Genomic DNA, 16,508 nt, shown 5'->3' with positions numbered 1-16,508 from the left:
TTTGGCCGTGGACCTTGCAGACATTGTACCTGTGTGCCATGTCTGCAGATTTCAGAAGAGTGCCACCAAACACTGCCGCAACAGCGTGGACTCCGAGAGACTCTGCACCATGGGGGCTGTGCGAGTCCAGCGATAGACAGAGTGGAGATGCATGTGCACCAAGAGGTGACACACAAGAAAAAATAGTTAACAAGTAAATGCTCCATGAAAGACCTGTGATGTACTGGGGTGTGGCTGTGTGTGTGCCCAGGAAGCTGTCCCAGCCCAGGCTGCCAGGGGGGGAGGTGACAGAAGGTGACAGGGGGAGAGAGAGGCAAAGAGACACAGCAGGGAGGGAGACAGAGGGATGAGGGCGACCGAGGGAGGGAGACAGAGGGAGGGAGAGATAGAGCAAGGGAGGGAGAGACAGAGCGGGGGAGGGAGACAGAGAGCGGGAGGCAGAGAGAGAGAGAGAGAGAGAGTGAGAGAGAGAGTGAGAGAGAGAGTGAGAGAGAGATGTCTGTATGCCAGGTCTGGTGGCTCAGTGACCGAGGGTGTGCACACCAGGGGCCTGTGTCCAACCACATGGTCAGTCCCCTTACTCACTAGCACTGACCCCGCACCCACCTGTGTGCCACAGGGACACAAACCACACAGCAAAATTGGGACCAGAGAGAAAGTATGTGAGTACCCATGGTGTAGAGTAACCCCCAGTATCCGGCTATCCATTTACCTTATTAAAGTTATCCAGACTGGTATCCCACTCCGGTGTGTGGTTGCATGGTTGATGAAGATGATCATGTTGCAGTACTTGTTGCCGGTGACCTATTAGGGTGACCCAACATTTCACAATTACTCACACATTTACAATCAGTTTGTCAAGTCTGCGGTCTGTCGTGACCAAGGTTGTAACAATGCACTTTGATTGTAGGAAGTGCAGAGTGGGGCAAATGTGCATGCATAGGCTGGAAAATGTTTCATTAAACCACCATACTGCGCCATTGTTGTTGACTGCAGTGTTGTTGGATGCTGCTGTCGATGGTGTGTAGTAGCATCTCCTCTCTCACTCTGCCACAAATATTTCTCTGCCTCAACCCTGTCATATGGTGTGTCATGTGGTTGCCCGATGAGTAAGTGGATGTGTATTTGTGATTCCTTAAATGCTTACGCCAAATTAATGAAACCCAAAAATTGCGAGTCATCATTTTTGCGATGCAAAAAAGGCTCATACATCCAGTTTTGAGGTTTTGTCTTCGCAAAAGCTGTTTTCTTGTGAATGTCAGCGTTTGCGAATAAAAAATCGCTTGATACATATGCCCCAAGATGTTTTAATGCTGTCCCAAGACCGTGATACTGTAACAACGTGGTTAATGCAATGCGACTTGCGATAAATACTTGCGCATGATGTCCTTGACCTTGGATTTACATGACACACTCTTCCCACTACAGTGTGTGCAACAGTACGGAAGGTGTTGGGATAGTCTAGAAAAATACACATTATTGATGTGCACCATGCAGTGCAAGGTGGAGTGATGATTGGCGTTGCAATGACTGCGTAGAGTAACTGTGCCACTGGAAATACCACATAGGAATGGACATCCCCGGTGTCAAACATCCCAAAACACACATGCCTAATGTGAGCTAATACTCAGCAGGAAGGGTTGCAGGGGCATGTTGAAGTATATCAAGGGGTGCGTCTGTCGAAGAGCAATGTTCAGAGTTAGTGCTTGGAGATGGGGAGCAATGTTGCCTGTCAGAGGTGTAGCGTAAGTGTGCCACAGGCCATATCTGCAAGGTAGGAAAAGGAGCAGACTCACAATCAGGTCCCTCTGGGGCGGGGAACATGGCATGGGCCAGCTGCTTGGATCGTCGGGTCCCTTGAAGTGCCATGGAAATAGAGTTGGATGTTAAGGTATGTTTGCCCAGTGTTGTGGATGGCTGTGTGATCCTTGAATGTGACTCTAGCTTTGATGTGGAGACAGTGGAGTTGTGCAGGTGGTAGGAGGTGTGACAGGGTCCTGGCAGTGTGATGATCAGTCCTGTGGTTGCATTTGAGATCTCCTGCAGCTTGCGGTTGTGGTTCATGTTAAATATGTCATGGACTGTGTTGCCGTAGTAGAGTGAGCTATTGCACAGGGCATGAGTGAGTGTCTATGTGTGTCTGAGTAGAAGTCATTTGAGTGTCTGACATAGGAGGCAGAGTGTGTTGAAGCACGATGCTGAGACCGGATAGATCTTGCAATTATCTGGACATCAGAGTCCATGATGGATTACATGTCACGTGCTTGGGCCGTGTTGGGGTGTGGGTCCCCCATGCCGTGTGAGGAGCCTATGTAATTAAATGCGTGGATGTTTTTGCGCATGATGGGTACTTCTCTTTTGTTGTTGCTCACTTGTATGCAGCTCTTTGACATTCATCTAGCAAGCTCTGCCATGGCTTCACAATACATGTGTTTGCTGGAGTTGTGTTAGTTGGATGTGTCGAGGAGGAGTTGCCAGTCGTATGCCTATGATACAATGTTGAGTCCATAGCTAATCACGATTGTGTCGTGCGGAGACATGTAGATGTGAAAGATTGTAGGGCTGAATGAGGATCTCTGGGGGAATCCACGGCTGGTTGTTGTAGGCTCCAAGACAACAGAGGGGTGTCTGACCCACACCGTATGTACGTTGAGGAAGGAGCAGATCCAGTTGTGGGCCTTGTCTTGGATCCCTTTGTTGTGGAGTCTGCATATTGGTGGCCTTTGTGAGACAGTGCTGAAAGCCGCTGCGATTGGTCAAGGATGATGAGTAAAATGTTTTTTTTGTGCTCTGTGTGGATGAGGTGCCTTCATTTTGGGTGAAACAACTCAGTAGTGCATCTCGGCCAGCAGTGATGTTTTGGCTGTACAGCCTCTTCGTCCACATGTTTGTGTTTGGATGCCATTCAAAGTAGGCCCAGTCATGTCGCCAATATGAAGTCAACACCACAGGGATGTTGCATTGTTTGTCACTGTAACAATTCATATTGTGAATATGCCATGTTTGCTGGGGTTTCCTAACAACACCTGTTTGCGTGTGTCCTCTCACAGATGGCCGCCAACCGATCACCCAGGGGAACATTGACCGTTTCCGGGACCCACACGCCACTGGTGAGTAGTGACAAGAAACATTGGCATGTTGCGTGGTCATGAGTGTCTGTGTCAAATGCAGCATGTTGTTGATTAGCAGTATGGGTCTGTATCGCATGTCAATTGCCTATGATGGGCAGAGGTATTCAGCCTTTCCGTACTGTGTCTAATATGGTAGTGTAAAGGGGTACAATGCATCTCATTCAGAGTTGTGAGTTTGTGCATCAACAGTCATTGATACACGTGTCAATGTATGTGCCTATTTGTGAGCAAATAATGCTGCCAACTAGGCATTTACACTGGAGTTGTGATGGCAATAGGCCACTAGCATTTACTCCCATGTTCATTTGCACAGCCTAAGCAAGATGCAAGATGGCACACTTACATGCGGTTGACATCGTCCAAGGGGCGTGCAGTGGGTGTAGCATTGTGCACAATGTGGCAGTGCTATTATGTCCGTACAAGGTCATACATCTTGGCACAGTGATGCCTAAGTTATGCTGCATAGCACAGAAGCAGAAGTGGCAGGGTGTAGCTCAGATCCAATATTGTCAATGGTGTGTTACACAAACACATTCTATAGATGTGTACGTTAATTGAGAATTTATATTTGTGCACTGCAATGGTCTTGACAGGCTATGTCCGTGTGGACATACCAGGGTGGAATCAGGATCATGTGTACCAACTCATCTGACACAATTGGTGACATCACTTAACACACATTTCATTGCCATGCATTAGCTGTGCATCATTTTATGTCACATAGATGAGCTAATCAGGACTGCCGCAACAAGATCTGTGTGTACACATTAGCCATAACAATTACACAATCCTCATGACCCCAGGGTGCCATTACAATGTGTAATCCATTGTAACAGGTTGCGTAGTTGAAGCATGCGTGCTCATCTCTATTATGGAGTGTGATTGGGGGTTACAACACATGCATGACTGACAGTTGTGGGTCAATGATGTATCCCCCTCGCAGTGGATGACTATCACCAATTGCATAGTAATGGTGGAGTGAGTAAGTGCCTAAGTCCGCATTCATACCCTAAACATGTTTCCATGTGTGCAGCATGATGCAGCATGATTACAAGTGTGAGTAGGGCAGTCCCAGGCCTGTTATTGTGCATGTAGTGTGAGACTCCAATAGGTAGGTATTCACACCTGCACACATATCCCCTTGCCTGTCTTGGCACTGACTTCATGTACCTCACACAGTTCCTGGGGGACACACATGGCTGCACATGTGCATTGTAATTCTGATGCAGCTGTCTGTCACAGGGTGGGAGAGGGTTGAGTTGTGCACGTAGGGGTTATGCCTCCCGAATGAAGTCAATTGCACAGGTCACACACAGCCCGGTTGTCCAAAGGTGCCATGTTTGTAGCGTATCCTTAGCTTTATTTATTTATTTATTTATTTATTTATTTATGAAGCTTGTAAAGCGCACGGCTACCCCCAGAGGGGGTGTCCCGGCGCTGTAGACAGCAGACTTTGAAAGAGAAGTAATTTTAAGGGATGGTGAACAGCCAGGTTTTCAATTTATTACGAAAAAGAGATTCTGAAGGAATAAACCTAAGATCTAGTGGTAGGCAGTTCCAGAGTTTAGCCGTCATTACGGTGAATGCTCTACCGCCCATTCTGGAGCGGCGAAAGCGAGGCACAGTAAGGAGACGTAGGTTGTTCGACCGCAAGGATCTGACCGATTGGGATAGCACAAGTCTCTTTCTCAAGTAACCCGGGCCTGACCCATTAAGGGCCCGAAAAGCAAGAGTCAGCATCTTGAACTGAATGCGACGGGAGATGGGAAGCCAGTGTAACCTCTTACGGTAGGATGCAACCGACTGACGGTAGGGGATATTACCTATCAGTCTCGCCGCCGCATTCTGAATGATCTGAAGACGTTCAATTTGGTACAAGGGGGCACCGGCATAGACTGTTGGCATAATCCAGATGTGATGTAATCAGGGCGTGGATGACAGTTCTACGGGCATCCAAAGGAAGGTACGGAAAGATTTTTCTAATCATACGCAGTTTCCCGAAGCAGGCTGCCGTGACCTTATTAATTTGAGCTTTACAGGAAAGAGCGTTGTCGAATTGAAAGCCCAGATTACGAGCTGTTTGGACAGGAGTGGGAGGGGGGTTAAGCACAGTCGGCTACCACAGAGTGGCAGGTAGAGTAGTTTTCTGATTAAAAAATAAGACCTCCGTCTTATCGGTGTTGAGCCTGAGATGATTAGAAGTCATCCAGGAGCATATATTGCCAAGACAATGGCGAAAACTGGCGAAGCTGGAGTCAGAGTGATCTCTAAAGGAAAACATAAGCTGAGTATCATCAGCATAAGAGATCACTCTGACCCCCCAGGACTCCACCACCTCGGCCAAAGGGGCAAGATACACGTTGAAAAACAGAGGGCTCAGCGCAGAGCCCTGAGGCACACCACAGAGAAGGGGTTTACCCTCTGATTCGAACGGTTTGAGAAGAACCTTCTGAGTTCGTCCTGTAAGAAAGGAGGCAATCCAAGATAGAGCGGCACCACCCAATCCAAACTGCCTCAGACGATCCAATAGAATTTCGTGGGACACCGTATCAAAAGCGGCGGATAGGTCGAGGAGGACCAACATGGCCTCCTCGCCCCTATCCACAAACTCCCGGATCGTCTCAGAGACCTCTAATAGAGCAGTCTCAGTGCTAAAACCAGTTCTAAATCCTGACTGTGAGTCATGAAGCAGTGAATTGGCTTCTAAATAGTCTGCCAATTGTAACTGCACAGCCTTTTCCAGGACTTTCGCCGGTTTGGGGAGGAGAGAGATGGGGCGATAATTGCAAAATTGCGCCGGGTCCGCATCCACTTTCTTCAGAATGGGGACTAACATGGCCTCCTTCCAAACAGTCGGGAACTGGCCCGTGCGCAATGATGAATTCCAAATTGAGAGAAATGGTCTGACCAACAGGGGAGCCAGGTTGCCCATGACCTTAGCAGGGACCGGGTCTAGAGGGGAGCCAGACTTGCACTGGGTAAGCAGATTAAGTGCAGACTCAGTAGTAAGCTCTTTAAAAGCCACCAGTGACGAACTCGCAGAGTCACTGGCACAGGAGATATGGGAGGTCAGCACAGTAGGAAAAGAAGACGTAATGTTGTCAATTTTGTCTTGAAAGTACACCGACAAACCATTACATAAAGCCTGGCTAGAGGAATTCTGAGGCACCATAGCGGGGGGCTTAACAAAGTCCTTTACAATATTGAAGAGGGTTTTAGAGGAGTTATCTGCATTCTTGATTTGTAGAGCAAAGAATTCTCTCATCGTGGATTTTTTTAATTTTAAAAAGTTTTTTAAAGCAGACTTGTAGATAGTTTTAGCCTCTAGATCATAAGTTTGCCGCCATTTACGTTCTAATTTTTTGCAGCAACTCTTTTCCTCACGTAGGGCAGGGGTGAACCACGGGGCAGAAGGTCGAGATCTAGCGGAGGAGATAAGTTGTAGGGGTGCAATGGCGTCGATGGCATGGCGTAGAGCAGAATTGAGCTGAGCCAAGCTTGCGTCAATATCTTTAGACAGTGAGTCTGGTTGATATGAGAAAAAGGGATCTAAGGCGGTACAGGTAACTTTATGCCATTTTCTCCCGTACTCCCTACCAAGCACCACCGGACCAGGTGCCGAGGGAAGCGTGAGGTCAAAAGGGAGAAAGTAGTGGTCTGACCAGGTGAGAGGGAGGGAGGGATGTACTGTAATACCAGGATGGTTAGAGAATATTAGATCAAGAGTATGGCCCGCTACGTGAGTCGGGCCCTGAACTAATTGGGTCAGGTTTAAACCCTGCAAAGTGTCTAATAGTTGAGTAGCCTGGGAGCAGGAGAAGTTTTCAGCATGTAGGTTAAAATCACCAAGCACTGTAAAGTACCAGTAGCGTAAGGGAGGGGGGTGAAGCGTTGGGGGGGTTATACACTAAAATATCAGCTAAAATAACAGCAGCCGAGTCTGAAATGGTGAAGTACATGGCTTCAATCAGCCCAATATTCGTAAGTTTCCTGATGGTCAGACGGAGATGAGATTTCAATATAATAGCAAGACCTCCTCCAGTTTTACCACCCTCTCGATTAAAGCCCATTAAGAGATAGCCAGGGGGAGTAGCTAGATGAATATCAGGTTTGGAAGTGTCTTTTATCCAGGACTCGGTAAGGAACAGGATATCCCAAGCATGGGTAACAAGAGATGTCCAAATCTCGCTAGCATGGCGAGGGAGAGAGCGGCAGTTGACCAAGCCAGCCCTCAGTTGTGTCAGTGCATATCCCATGCCATGCACTGTCATGTCAGTCTCAACAGCATGTAGTTATTTAATCATGCGTAGACATTGTGTTTAATAGGTCAGTCCTTGACTTAACATGTTGTTTTCCACTTGTGATACAGATCTCATGTTGTACGGTTACATAGTGTAGGGGAAAGAAAACTGACATAGATTTTTATTCTCTCTCAGACAACATGACACCTGAGGAACAGCACCGGTTCCAGGTCGCCAAGGACCGTTACCTCCATGTGCGGAAGGTACACAAGGGTTACCGGTTGATGGCACGGAGGTACCGGGCCGAGAGGAGGGCAGGGACCTGGCCGTCGCTGTCAGAATGTATCACCACTGGCAGAGGCTCGACACCATCCACCTCAGGTGTCGTCGTGGGATCCCGGGATGTCGATCCCCCTGCTGCCACAACCGCACCAGTGCCAGGCCAGCATGCACTGCCACCTGCACCAGCCCCGGCACCAGCACCAGCCCCTGCACCAGCACCGTCACCGGCACCAGCCCCCGCACCAGCACCGGTACCGGCACCAGCACCGGCACCGGCACCAGCACCGGCCCCCATGGACCCTGGAGTGTCACAGATAATGCGGATTCTCAATGGCCACTCTACCCTCCTCCAGGACCTCTGCCATGAGTTCCTATACTTGAACAGGCAGATCCATGAGATCAGGACCCACCTTGGACTGCCCTGAACACTGCCCCAGTTCTCACCTCCCCCCTTCTTCTCCCTTCCCACACTGTTCCCCTTTTATTATTATGTTGTGTTATGTTCTAGTTGTATGTGTTGTTTAGCATAGGTTTAGTGTAGTCTTAGTTAGGGTTAGTTTTAGACTGTTTTCACTAATTGTATTTTATAGGATTTGGGGATAGGTTTCATTTATCTTTGGGTGGGGGGTTGATGTATTTATTCTTGTTCATTGTTTGTAAATAGTTAGTTACGATAGTTTTAGGTAGCATTCATATTTGTACTTAGATTAGGGCTAGAGTTAGGGACATAGATTAGTGTAGGTTATCATTTTATATATATATATGTCTTTGTAAAATAAATCTTGTTAATTATAGATTTCTGCTTGCACTTATATCATGGCTGATGCAGGGGAGTGGGTCTTGCACCATCGTGTGCAAATCAAACCATCTTTGGAGTAATCACTGTATGTGTAACTATGGTCGTGAACTGTCACTCAGCAGGATGGATAGAGCCCAGATACCTTAGATGTGAGCACAATGACCTTGCATGTCTGATAGATTAGCAAGTATGGTTTACGGCCTACTCTGGTGACAGTTCATGGTGACCTCAAACATCTCACATGTTCGTGGCCATGGCCAATCGATCTCCATTCCATGCATGCTGTTTGAAATTTGTGGGTCCATTGCTAACGTCAAATGGCACAACAGTGTCAGTGAGTCACATGAGTTATATGAGCCTGAGGAATGAGTTTGGAATAGAGGTCACTCACAGGTGTCTTGGAGTATTAGCACTGTCTGGAATACAGACTTAACTTCGAGTTTCTTGCTTTTGTGACTCACTTTCTCATTACAGTAATGGCTTGGGACCTGATGATGTTGGTTTGCAGATACACAGTTGTGCTGCACACAAGTGGTTACATGCTGCATTGCTCCCTGTACCAACAGTGCCATAGCCACTCATCCCAGCTGTGACCATCGCATTGTCTCATAGTGATGACACCCTTGTAATCTTTCCAGTGATCCAGACTATATGCAGAGTGCAGTTCACAGGACATCCGTGGGCACATTGGCCAATATGTGTGCACTTCAAGGCAGTGTTCAGAAGTAGCTATTGCATAGGTTTTGCACGGGTAGGAGCTAGCTGACACAATGCACATTGGAATCAGTAAGTATTGTGGACTCATCTTCAGTGTGGCCTAGTTTGTAGTTCCATAGATGTATGTTAGACCTGTGCCCTTGGGTCTCCTCAGCCATATGAATCTGTGGTGAACACCTAGAGATGTGACATGCAATGTGCTACATCACAACAATCTTTGGCAAACACGTCCCGTGTTTGGCTATATGCCAGGAGAGTATGCTTTGCTATCATTCTTTCTGACACTACTTCTGTCCTGCAACAGACTTGTACATGTTGTCACAGATGCATATTGTTAGAAAGTGGCTACGGATATGCTGTTTCCAAATAGGTACAGTGTGCACAGAGTCCACAGTCACCAGAGTCTGTGCAGAGTTTAAAGTTAGATATGACCTTACTCTGTGAAGTGTTAGTTTGGTCAAGCAGTAAGGCAGGATCAGAGAACAGTACAAATCCTTAGTTGTACACACTCAGTCAGCAGGTGGTCTCACACACTCAATAACTGAACTCCAGGCCAATGGTTTGTATATAAAAATATATGTTTGTTTTATTTTATAACCAACAATAGGTATCAACAGATACTTCCTCAGATTGCGAGTCTTTAGTTCCATACTTTGGCAATGTGCCATTGACTTTGATAGGTAATAGTTACAAGTCGTTGCAATAGGCAACACAATTTCAAGCACAATAATACATTGAGCTCAATGTGAGTTTGAAGTGATTTGGTAATGATTACTTCCAGGATAACTTTTGTAAGTCATGGCCTGGATCCTATATTCAGTCCTGTGCAAGGTCTTGGAAACATGTGAGTATATCCGTTGTAGTTGCTGTTGTGATTTTCCGGAAATATTTTGCAATTTCTAAACTTGACCCCAAGAAGAAATTTTACAGAGTAACTGCCAATGATTTCCTATGGAAGAAAATAGTGTGATTGGTAAGTACGGTTGTGAGTGGTTTTCAGGGTCAGTGCTGGGCAACAAGATCCAGCATTGGGATCTCTCCTAATAGCAGTTGAGTTGTTCCATTTCTGTTAGTTGGTTGTTTTTAAGCAAAACATTTAACTTTTAGAATCTCAACACTTACAAGGAATTTCTTATGAAACCAATCAATGTTACCCTATGGAATACATTTGGGTTATCGGCTTTTTGGTAAGTACTCGACTGGCAGAGTTAAGGTTCTGGGCACAGACTCAAGGTTCCCCCAGGCTCAGGTTTGTACAGTTAGTACACCCTCTGTGGGACTGTGTCGGACGGGAGCAGAGTTTGTTTTGCACGATGTTATCCCATGGGAGGCAGGGGGTCCTTGGTTGCTGGCTGCTGACTAGCAGGCCACACGGCTGTGGGAGCTGGGGTCCTGGTCACTTGCTCAGGGCACATGTGGGAAGTAGGTAGGAGTAGAAGTTCCACTGCCAGGGCCACTCGGGCAGGTGGGTGCAGGGTGCCTTTGACCCTTTGTGCGCTCAATGGATTGCAATGGGAAAGCTTCTAGCCAACCAAAGGCTGCAAGCTCGGGGTTGCAGTTTCTTCCTGTGCCCCCACCACTTTGTGAGTTAAATTGGGTATTTTGAGGGTGGGTATGTCCCCAGGAGTCGGGCATAGGGGGCCGCAGTGCGCCGGGTACTGGGGTGACTTTTGGTCTTGGTAAATCTTACCCTCTGTTGATTGTGGCCGGGGGGGTCCCTGGTTCTGAGGCTGCAGGTGTCGTAATGAGCATCGCGGTGAGACCTTGGTGGCCAAATTCGGGGTCACAGTTGCCGGGGGGGACGTCATCGGGGTCTTTGTCCACTCCAACACAGGCCAGGCTTGTCCTTCCTTGATGATGCCAGGGGTTAGAAACTTGCTTTGGGCAGAGCTACTGCTCATGGGCCTCCCATATGATCTGAGTCACAAGGTAGCCAGGTCCGCCGTGGTTTGTGATGTTGCTGGACACAAGTGGGTCTGGGCTGTGGTAGGAACAGTTTCAAGGGTCGACAGGCCGGTAGGGCTGGGGCCAAAGCAGTTGGTGACTTCGTCTTCTTAGCAGCTGCACAGTAGTTTATTTCTTCTTGCTCTTCCTTGCTTTTTCTAAATCAGGCAAAGGAAGCTTCAGGGTGCCTCTAAATACTATGTTTATTTACGTTACAGGTAGGTACAGGGCACGGACCAATGGGTCCCTGCCCTGGGGTGGATACACACATTATCCTGCCACTCACCTGTGGGAGTGGGCCAGTAGCCTAGTCCTGATTGTGCAGGGCTTCACATCTTCAAGATGGAGAGCGCACGGAGATGGGCTTCACCTCGCCTCCCCCACCTGAGGGTTGATGTGGGCCGGCTGGAACATACCTGTCCTTATTTTGTGTTTCCGGCCAGTCTTCCCGCAAGAGTGGGTGTCAGAACAGGGTGTTGGGGCAGTTTTCTGGGTACAGCCCGTGGCCGAGTCTGCATGCCTTTGAAGGTTCCCCCTGGCCATCCTGGGGGAGGAGACCTAGCACCCCGCCCAGCATGTGCATTATTGCAGGCCCAGGGGAGCGGGGGCTGTGCACCCTGGGGTCCAGCAACATGTCTGATGCGTGGCAGCCTAGGCAGCCTCCCAACCAGACGTGGATTGTACGTTAGTTGTCCATGGTTAGACAATTGTGAATGTTAGTGGTTAGGGAAGGAAAATAGGCCCTGGGCACCTGTTTGGCAGGAGTCCAGGGCACACTCACTCAGCAGTTCCTCAACAAGTGGGTGAATACCATGCATGAAAGATAGTAATTTCTCACACACATGTCATACATGTAGTGTGACCAGAATTGGGATATTGCTAGTTGTGCCATCGGATCAATGTTGTCAGTGCAATTTTGGCCGTGTAATCTTGTTGGGCACCCTGTGGGCCTTCTTCACTCTCTGACTCCGGTTGTCTCATCTTTGCCGTCATTGCAAGTGTTATTTATTTTGCAACACTGTGCCCCCTTCTGATGGGTTTAGTTGTATTGCTCATTTACATTTCTTAGCCTGTATTTGGACACGTGTTTTTCAAACCGCCTCCGCTCTCCCTTCCCGCCACAGTTTCCCCTGCTGAGCCACACAGCGACACGCACTTTCGTAACATCCACATTGCAGGCTTATCCGCCAAACTCCCCTTCCACTTGCGTACATCCACTCCGGGTCCACGCAAAGTGCAGGAACATCCTGGGTCCGCTAACGCAACTACACACATTGCCACTACGATGCTAGCAAACTCAACGCCCTCAACATAGGACAATCACACACCTGCTTCCTGCCCAGAACAGTACGCACACAAGGACACATCTCCAGCCGGAACTGCATTGTCAACAGCATGGAATCTGCAAATCCACCCACTGTGTTGGAAGCCAACTGCCTCAGATGCATTGTCCCCAACACCTGCCACAGATGCCAACACACAAGTGAACTCTGGGGCCTACTCAGCTCTACCTCCCCAGACATGGTCTCCATGACAGTGACCTAATTGTACCCCGCCTCAGAACACTCCCTCGCCATAGCCATCCTGTGCAGCTACAAGATCAACCACAGGGACCCCACCAACGGAGTAGGACTATGAATTGACATCGTCAACAGGAACACTCACAGAGTCTCAAACAACCACGACATCATCCTCATCAACGCAAGACACATGAACATCCAGATCCACAACAATCCAAAAACCACCCTCAGAGTAACCCGCGTCTACATAGCCTCCAGACCCCGAACACAGTTCTGCATCTCCATCACCAACTTTGTCGGTACACACGCCCTCACATCCACAGACTACATCCTTCACGTCGGGCTGAACTTCCACCTCGTGTCCATTGACGGCACCGTATCCACCACCCTGACCGACTCCCTGGCCACCCTCGGGCTCATACAACTTGTCACAACACCCACCCACCACAACAGCCACACGCTTGACCACATATTATCCGCAAGCTCCTACGTCTACTCCAACCACCCAGCCAACCTCCACTGGAACAACCATCAACGCAGCAAATTTGCATTCCATGAAGACACCACGTGCCACCACACCCTACAGATCCACTGGCACAGCTGGAGCACAGTCACAGAAGCACAGCTAACCATCAACCTTGCCTGGAGCACAAGCACCGACACTCACTCCAGCGCCCAGAATGTCAGACAAGGGATAGGCAACAGCGCAAACCCACTCGCCCAGATTAAGACACACTCCAACAGACACACCAGCAAGTAAGCCAGCTGATTCAATGCAGAACACCAGGCCTCAATGCTGCCCTGCCATGAGCTAGTGTAGAAAGACACCATCAACTCCACAGATACGCAATTGGGCCTCCTTCAAAGACCGCATTGCCAACAACGCACACACCAGCTAAGTGCTCTTCAACCTAGTGAAAGAACTCTCCTAAACCAGCTCCAACAACAACACCATCCCACCTTTGCAAGACCTGTGCAACTCCTTAGTTACTTTTGTCCATCGCAAGGGTGCAGCCATCCACGGCAGCTACAACGCCACAACTGCCTCGACTAGCACTGAGACCTCCATCACCACGGATCCCATACACGGCAAGCCCCTGCTCTCCTGGACCAACGTAATGAACACAAACACAATGCACATCTGGTACTACATCCACTACGGATCTACGTCAGGCACATGCCCACACCACATCTGCTCCAAAGCCAGCCCACCATTGCACCCCATTTCCAGATGAGCATCAACGTCTCCCTCGTAAATTCAACATTGACGTTGAGCTGGAAGCATGCCGATATCAGCCCCTTACTCCACAAACAAAAGACTGACCCCAAGGACCGCCTTTTGCTTCTGTCCCATCTCCCTGCTGCCATTCGTGTGAGGTGTCATTGCGAAGACCATCAACAGACAACTGACCCACTAACTCTATGGGAACAGCATCCAGGATCCATCCCATTTGCGCTTCAGCGGCAACTCCTGCAGCAAACTGGACACATCTCCGCCACCAATGACATAATGCCACAGATGGACAACAGTGAAAGAGCAGCACTCATTGACCAGTACCTGTGATTTGACTTCAACACTGTCTTGCACTGCACACTATGCACACGCATACACGACAACGAGATCCGAGACAAGGCTTGTGACTGGACAGACTCTTTCCTCTCCGGCAAAACCCAGTCCACCCTCCTCCACCCTTCCTGCTCAGAGTCCACAGTAATCTTCTGTGGATTACCCCAGGGCTCATCCCTCACACAACATTGTTCTACATGTACATGTCACCACTTGCACACGTTACCCAACTGCCCAACCTCAACATCATCTCCTACGAGAACATCAGCCAGCTGATCTTCTCCCTCACCATGGCCACCCTCACTTACACAACCATACACCATGTAGGGCTGTAAGAGGTTGCTGGGTGGATGAAGGACTGCCAACAGGAGATGAACATCAGACAAGACAGAAATGCTCCTCCTGAAATCCACCCCCTACGCATGAGGCATCTCCTGGTGTGCGGCTGACCTGGGAACAGATCCAGCAACAACCACCCATGCATGCACCATGGGGTTCAACATCAACTCTACTCTCTCCATGCCAAAGCAGGAAAACACCATCTTGTCCTCCTGCTTCATCACCGTCCAGATGCTTGTCAAGTTCAACAGGTGGATTACCACCAAGACATGGAGTACTGTCACACAGGCACTCTGCAGCAGCAAGTTGGAATACGGTAACATCCTCTAAGCAGGAGCCTTGACCAAACTCTAATAACAACTTAGACGCATTAAAGACGCCTCTGCACGCCTGGTCCTCAACATCCCTCGACGACAGCACATCACACCCCACCTGTGAGACCTGCACTAGCTCACCACCAACAAGTGTCTCACCTCCATGCACAAGAACCACGCACACAAGCCATCTCCACAACACCGGACATGCATACCTCAACAGGCGACTCAGCTTCTGTACCCCAATCCAGCAGGTCCGCTACGCTGACATTGCAATTGCCACAGTTCCCCGCATCTGGACAGCTAACTCCTGCAGGAGTTCAGTATGCCACCTCAACACAAATGACTGGAACACTCTCCCCACCCTCCTGCAGCAGGCACAGCACATGCTGACATAAATGTGACTCCTCAAGAACGGGTTTTCCAAGCAGTGGCAGACTCCCACCCACCCCCGCTCCTTGAGACACTCAGGGGTTAGTGGTGCACTTTAAAGATGTTGTCATAGGAAAATTGTCTAGATTGCTTTTGCACATACACGGCCATCTCACTGCCTATCCGTGTCAGGTGACACATGTACATTGATTGATTTAGCCTTGCTGGACCTTCTTGTGAATTCACTGCCCCTTAATTATCACCTAAGTTAAATACTTGATTGTTCATGGACACACGCACCTGTGTGGTTAAAGTGCATTTATTTACAAAAAAAAAGTGGTTTTGCATTGACCAGAACTTGACCATAGGACATAGGATTGGCAGTCCATTGCGAGTGACAGAGCCAGGGGAGGAGGCGGATTTAGCAGTGCCAGTGCCATTGTCAATGAACAAGAGGAGATCTGCTGTGGGTCAATGTGTGGGTCCATGCTGGGTGTTGATGGACGTCGGCAGACAGTGGGAGAGGAAGGGCAGTGAAATGTTTTTGTGTACAAACCAACAGGCCTTTGTACATCACTGCTAGCTGGACTTGCGCATCACCATGGTGGCAGTTTCATCCTCAGATTTATCCGATGATGTGTCGTTTGTCTCACATGTGGGTGGTGGTATGGTGGGAGCAGCACTGTGAGGCACAGACACATCAGGGTGCGGAGCTGAGGATGTGGATGCGCAAGCAGCAGATGTCACAAGACCGTGGGGAGGTAAAGCTGTCATGTGGAGAAGCATGGCCTGCCATATCTGTTCCAGATTGCGCTGGTGTTGAGCCGTGGCAGCCATCTGTTGGAGCTCCCTCCGCTCCCTGGACTCCATTACCCCTGCCAGTCGGGATAATGCAGCAGAGACACTGCTGGAGCTATCCTGCCGGGACAGTGTGTCCACTCTCCGGATCAGGACCCCAGCAATGTCATCCAGGGAGCGTTGGATGTGATTGAGGGAGGTGTGGATGTCTGGCAGCCTCGCAAAGTTGTTTTCAAGGTGATTCAGACACTCCCTGAGCTCCTCAAAGTTGACTGCCAGGCTCTCCAAACCCACCAGCACCATGGTTTGAAAGGCCGCATATGTGCTGGCTGGGTCCTGGGAGGCAGCTGTGGTTGCAGGTGCTTGCTGCTGGGTGGTTTGTGCCGGGGGTGGGCAGGGCGCAATGCTGGTGGGTAGCCTGCTATTGGAGTTGGTGTTGTGAAGGAATCGAGGATACGCTCAAACTCGTCCATATTGATAGTTG

The 16,508-nt window shown here is 49.1% G+C and overlaps 1 long non-coding RNA gene across 1 annotated transcript in view; it reads left to right on the top strand.

Moving 5' to 3' along the window:
• LOC146863562 (uncharacterized) overlaps positions 1 to 8,448 on the top strand; it is a 295,902-nt gene extending 287,454 nt beyond the window's left edge. The window contains exons 2-3 of the long non-coding RNA XR_014978619.1: positions 3,051 to 3,110; positions 7,568 to 8,448. This is a non-coding gene — a long non-coding RNA (uncharacterized LOC146863562). The remainder of the gene's footprint in view (positions 1 to 3,050; positions 3,111 to 7,567) is intronic.
• Positions 8,449 to 16,508: the final 8,060 nt, after the last annotated feature.

The sequence above is a fragment of the Triturus cristatus genome, chromosome 2_2, assembly GCF_964204655.1.
Source record: "Triturus cristatus chromosome 2_2, aTriCri1.1, whole genome shotgun sequence".
In the NCBI taxonomy this organism is placed as follows: domain Eukaryota; kingdom Metazoa; phylum Chordata; class Amphibia; order Caudata; family Salamandridae; genus Triturus; species Triturus cristatus.
The sequence above is the reverse complement of the archived record's forward strand: the minus strand, read 5'-3'. Positions and strand labels throughout refer to the sequence as shown.